The 5,989-nt window shown below is 47.4% G+C and overlaps 1 long non-coding RNA gene across 1 annotated transcript; it reads right to left on the bottom strand.

Annotated features, from left to right (window-relative positions):
- Window positions 1–621: 621 nt before the first annotated feature.
- Window positions 622–5,720, bottom strand: LOC139165645 (uncharacterized). The gene is made up of 3 exons (XR_011558783.1): window positions 5,567–5,720; window positions 2,067–2,160; window positions 622–887 (listed from the first exon to the last, which is right to left on the bottom strand). It is a non-coding gene; the product is annotated as an uncharacterized lncRNA (long non-coding RNA).
- Window positions 5,721–5,989: the final 269 nt, after the last annotated feature.

The raw sequence follows: 5,989 nt of genomic DNA, 5'->3' as shown, positions 1-5,989 counted from the left end.
CAAGGATTGGTCCGGTGAAAGTTTTGTACGCTCTGGTTAGTAGTGAGATATTACCGGAGAAGAAGCTACATAAGATTAGGTTAATAATTCTTGAAGCCTTTTTGGCGATGTTGTTGCTGTGGACTTTGGCACTTAGGTCATTTGATATGAGTATTCCAAGGTCTTTGACAGAGTGACAGTTGTCTGCAAGTTCTTGTCTATTCAGTTTGCTTTTGGTGTTCTGATTCTTTTAGCCAATAGAGCATTTTTGAGATCTGACTCAATCCTTCAAGAGGATAGGCATGGCTGAACTCCTTCCTGAGATTATAGATATTTTGGTTTCCTTTTGCTTTTTTCCCTGAATTATCTTCCAATTAATCCTAATCTTTACCTTTCTTTAGTTCCTGCTTGCTCCCTAATCGATCTAATCCTTTCCTGTCCTTCCAACTTTTTAAATTAGACTTAAATTCGTTTTCAACCTTTCTTACTTCAACAGCCCTTATCAGGGCTTTCCTCACCAGCCCTCGTTAGAGATGAGGACAAGCCATCGGATCAAGATTTCAAGAGAGGAGGACTCAGTGATCTCAATCGGCTTCACAGGCAAGCACCTGGCCATGGGAATCCCCATCTCAGTACCAGCTAGATATATCCAACACAGCTTCTTCCTCCCATTTTCTCTGACAACAAGAACCATGTGAGGTCGGTTGGGTTGACTAGCCCAAAGTCATTCAGGTAGTTATCATGGCTTAAACAGAACTAGAACTCATGGATTCCTGCTTTCTAGCCTTCTGGCTTTAACCACTACACCAAACTGGCTCTACATATGCATGAAATATGAAGGCAAACAAAAGTCCAGACATCTGAAAAGCCAAGGGGGAATGTTGAAATTGGTGGGGATGAAATAATCCCTAAAAGGAAAAGGAAGACACTGGGAGATCACAGAAAAACCAGTCACCAAAGCTTGAACTTCCCACCATGGATGCAAAGGGCAACAGATAGGGAAATTTATTTATTTATTTATTGGATTTGTATGCCGCTCCTCTCCCGGGACTTGGGGCAGCTCACAACATATCAAAGAAAACATAAAAGTACATCTAGATCCAATTAATATAATTCAAAATGCTAAAAGTTCTAATGTAATTAAAAACATTCATTACGATTTACTCCATAAAACACACTAAAACTCTCATTGGTCAAGGGGAAAGATCTAAAGACCCCAGGCCTGGCGACATAGATGAGTCTTTAAACTTTTTCTGAAGGCAAGGGGGGGGAACTGATTCCAGAGGGCTGGAGCCCCCACAGAGAAGGCTCTTCCCCTAGGTCTTGCCAAATGACATTGTCTGGTTGATGGGACCCTGAGGAGGCCAACTCTGTGGGACCTGACCGGACACTGGGATTCATACAGCAGAAGGCAGTCTCGGAGGTAATCTGGTCCGATGCCATGTAGGGCTTTGTAGGTTATAACCAACACTTTGAATTGTGTCCAGAAACTAATCGGCAGCCAATGCAGTCCATGGAGTGATGGTGAAATATGGGTATGCCTTGGAAGGCCCATAACCATTCGCGCGAGTGCATTTTGGATGATTTGAAGTTTACGAACACTCTTCAAAGGTAGCCCCATGTAGAGAGCATTGCAGTAGTTGAACCTTGAGGTGATAAGGGCATGAGTGACCATTAGCAAAGACTCCCTGTCCAAATATGAATATGAAATGGCCAATCAGGCCCTGTGGTGCCCATAGTTGAGACTGCACATCAACACGATTTTGTTGCCAACCAACTGGAATGTTCAGACATAATTTCAGGGGCAACTGAGAGCATCATAGCAGGTGAGTAGATTAGACTGCCATGTAAAACCATCCTTAGGGAGGGTGATTGATAGATGCCCCTCCTAATCATGATAGCAGCATTCCAATATTTGAAAGGCTGCCACAAACAGTAGGAGTCAATTTACTTTCAAAAGCACCAGAGAGCAGGACAAGAAACAATGGATAAGAAAGGATCTTATTTGGAGGGAAATTATTATTATTAAAACAGTGAAGAGTAAAAATTTAGTTGAAAAAAATAAAAATTTCAGAGCCTTTCCTTACCTAGGATCTTTGATGTTTGATGGTCCAATGTTTGATGGTATTCAACGTTGCTGCTGCATTGGAATGGCTTCTTGAATCTTGTTAACATAGCTGGCTGCAAAAATTGGTAAAAACACAAGATGGCAGCAAAAAGACACAATACAGTGGTCCCTCGAGTTTCGCGATCTCGATCTTCGCTAAACTCTATATCGCGAGTTTTCAACCCGGAAGTAAACTCCACCATCTGCGCATGCGTGCCCTTCCACGCATGCGTAGATGGTGGAGTTTCCCCGCCGGGCAGAGGCTTCCCTGGGTCTTCCCCCTCTTGCCCCGGTAAGGCGCGAGCAACGGCGTGGGCGGGTGGGCGGCACACGCGCAGGGAAACCCCAGGGCCGCTTCTCAGCTGAGAAGCGGCCCCAGCAACAGTGCGGGGGGCGGGCGGCGCGCGCGCGCGCGCGCGGGGAAACCCCAGGGCTGCTTCTCAGCTGAGAAGCGGCCCCAGCAACAGCACGGGGGGCGGGCGGCGCGCGCGCGCGTGCGGGGAAACCCCAGGGCTGCTTCTCAGCTGAGAAGCGGCCCCAGCAACAGCGCGGGGGGGGCGGGCGGCGCGCGCGGGGAAACCCCAGGGCTGCTTCTCAGCTGAGAAGCGGCCCCAGCAACAGCGCGGGGGGGCGGGCGGCGCGCGCGCGCGCGGGGAAACCCCAGGGCTGCTTCTCAGCTGAGAAGCGGCCCCAGCAACAGCGTGGGGGGGGCGGGCGGCGCGCGCGCGCGCGCGGGGAAACCCCAGGGCCGCTTCTCAGCTGAGAAGCGGCCCCAGCAACAGCGCGGGGGGGCGGGCGGCGCGTACGCGCGGGGGGAAACCCCAGGGCCGCTTCTCAGCTGAGAAGCGGCCCCAGCAACAGCGCGGGGGGGGCGGGCGGCGCGCGCGCGCGCGGGGAAACCCCAGGGCTGCTTCTCAGCTGAGAAGCGGCCCCAGCAACAGCGTGGGGGGGCGGGCGGCGCGCGCGCGCGCGCGGGGAAACCCCAGGGCCGCTTCTCAGCTGAGAAGCGGCCCCAGCAACAGCGCGGGGGGGCGGGCGGCGCGTACGCGCGTGGGGAAACCCCAGGGCCGCTTCTCAGCTGAGAAGCGGCCCCAGCAACAGCGCGGGGGGGGGGGCGGGCGGCACGCGCGCGGACAAGCAGCAGCAGCGAGGCGGCGGGGAAACCCAATCTTCGGCTCCTCGCTGCTGCGGTGGAAATAAAAATACCATCTGCGCATGCGCAGATGGTGTTTTTACTTCCGCACCGCTACTTCGCGACAAATCGATCATCGCGAGGGGTCCTGGAACGGAACCCTCGCGATGATCGAGGGACCACTGTATTCTTAATTTGCTGTTTTGCTGCCATCTAGAAGTTGTTCAGAGTTGTACAGCTCAATAATGGTATCTCTACAGCTTGTGAATTTTTGTCTCTTATTACTAGTGAGGAAAATATTTTGAGAATCCTGGCTGATTAATAGTCAGTCTTTAACTTCCTCCTTCCTGAATATGAGTACCTTCTTCAAAAATCTGCCGTCTGATCAATCACTGTAAACCTCATGTAATCCTACTTTATATTTGCAGTCTCAAAAGTATTCCTAGAATTTCCCCACCAAATTTACTAGGAAAGCAACCAGCTTGGGCAGTGTTTAACATTTTTGCTTCTTTGACTGATAACATAACCCCAACCATTCTCAGAGGCCTATTTTTTAATTCAAAGTACTTAAGTGCAATTCTCGCTAGGAGATAATAACAATAGTGGTAATAAAAGATGTCCAGCTATGGTTTAATTATGCATGAACACAGCATGTAACAACTTGCTCAACCTGGGTTTTTCCAGATGTATTGAACTCTAACCTTCCATAATCCTTAGCCAGCCTAGCCAAGGGCCAAGGACATACGTTAGTAGAAAATTTTAAGAAACCCTCCGTTTAAGAAAGTTTGCTCTCTCAGAAGGTGGAGTTGAAGGTTGTCCTCTATTAACCAGAATATCAGCAAAATTTATTTCTTCTCAGAACTGAGATTTGAATGTGACTCAGAGTACTTAACATGGTTACATTCTGTGCAGGGCTGGGTTTCTCTTATCTTTCCTACTGGTTCGGAAGTACTGCGTGTGTTACATCTGGGTACTGATCCTCTGGGCATACATTGAAGCCTTGGCATATGCCCATGTCACACCAACACTCCAACAATGCAGTCTGCACTGGTTGCCGATCGGTTTCCGGTCACAATTCAAAGTGTTGGTTATGACCTATAAAGCCCTTCATGGCATCAGACCAGAATATCTCCGGGACCGTCTTCTGCCGCACGAATCCCAGTGACCAGTTAGGTCCCACAGAGTTGGCCTTCTCCAGGTCCCGTCAACTAAACAATGTCGTTTGGCAGGACCCAGGGGAATAGCCTTCTTTGTGGCAGCCCCGGCCCTCTGGAACCAACTCCCCCCAGATATCAGAGTTGCCCCCACCCTCCTTGCCTTTCGTAAGCTCCTTAAAACCCACCTCTGTCATCAGGCATGGGGGAACTGAGATATTCTCTTCCCCCTAGGCTTATAAAATTTATGCATGGTATGTCTGTATGTATGATTGGTTTCTTAAATTGGGGTTTTTTACATTACTTTTAATATTAGATTTGTTCATATTGTCTTTTTACTGTTGTTAGCTGCCCCAAGTCTACGGAGAGGGGCGGCATACAAATCTAACAAATAAGCAAATAAGCAAATAAGCAAATAAGCAAATAAGCAAATAAGCAAATAAGCAAATAAGCAAATAAGCAATTAAACAACTAAACAAATAAACAAATAAACAAATAAACAAATAAACAAATAAACAAATAAACAAATAAACAAATAAACAAATAAACAAATAAACAAATAAACAAATAAACAAATAAACAAATAAACAAATAAACAAATAAACAAATAAACAAATAAACAAATAAACAAATAAACAAATAAACAAATAAACAAATAAACAAATAAACAAATAAACAAATAAACAAATAAACAAATAAACAAATAAACAAATATGTGCAGAGGGTTTGTTGCATGCCGCTTTCAAGCAGTGGTGACCGGGGAACCGGTTCGGGGGCATGGCAAGCCAGCCATCACTACCAGTTTGGCGAACGGGGCCAAATTTCCGCCACCGGTTCGTCTGAACCAGTAGCAACCCACCACTGATTCTGTGCCACCAAATGTACACAGATTTTGCACCAGCGTGCCGGATAGATAATGCCTGCTTCCTACTGCCAGCCCACGGGGGAGCTCCAGAAACAGAAGGCAGCTAGTTTGCAGCGAGAGAAAGAAAAGTGGAGAATTCTTCCATTCAATGTTGCAAAACCAAAGAAAGATGCAGCCCTTGCTTCCAGCTTTTTAAGGAAAGCAGGAGACCTAAAGGCAGAAGGGGAAATAAAGGGGGATGGGAGCCAAGGGGGCACAGTGGTTAGAGTGCAGCACTGCAGGCTACTTCAATTAACTGCTAGCTGTAGTTCAGCAGTTCAAATACTCACCACTGGCTCAAGGTGGACTCAGCCTTCCATCCTTCCGAGGTGGGTCAAATGAGGACCCGGATTGTTGGGGGCAATATGCTGATTCTGTAAACCGCTTAGAGAGGGCTGTAAAAGCACTATGAAGCGGTATGTAAGTCTAAATGCTATTGGTACTTTCTCTCAATGGAAAGCTGCTCGGTGCTGCAGTTGATGAAGAAAGATTCCTTAATGAGGCAATCGAGTGTCTATTCTGGATTTAAAGTCCAACTTATTAACTTCTGGAGTTAATCAGCTCAGCTCAGCTTTCACTGAACCATTGAATCCCTAAGGGGTTGTTCCAACTCACAATAGGCTGCCAAACTCAGATTACAGTGGCTTTTGTAACTGGAACACTCTTTAAAGGGCAGACAGAAACTATCTGCAAGAGATTATACTCAGAGTCCA

The sequence above is a fragment of the Erythrolamprus reginae genome, chromosome 3 (genome assembly GCF_031021105.1).
Source record: "Erythrolamprus reginae isolate rEryReg1 chromosome 3, rEryReg1.hap1, whole genome shotgun sequence".
Lineage (NCBI taxonomy): Eukaryota > Metazoa > Chordata > Lepidosauria > Squamata > Dipsadidae > Erythrolamprus > Erythrolamprus reginae.
Note: the sequence above shows the minus strand (reverse complement) of the source record. Positions and strands in the feature narration are given on the sequence as shown.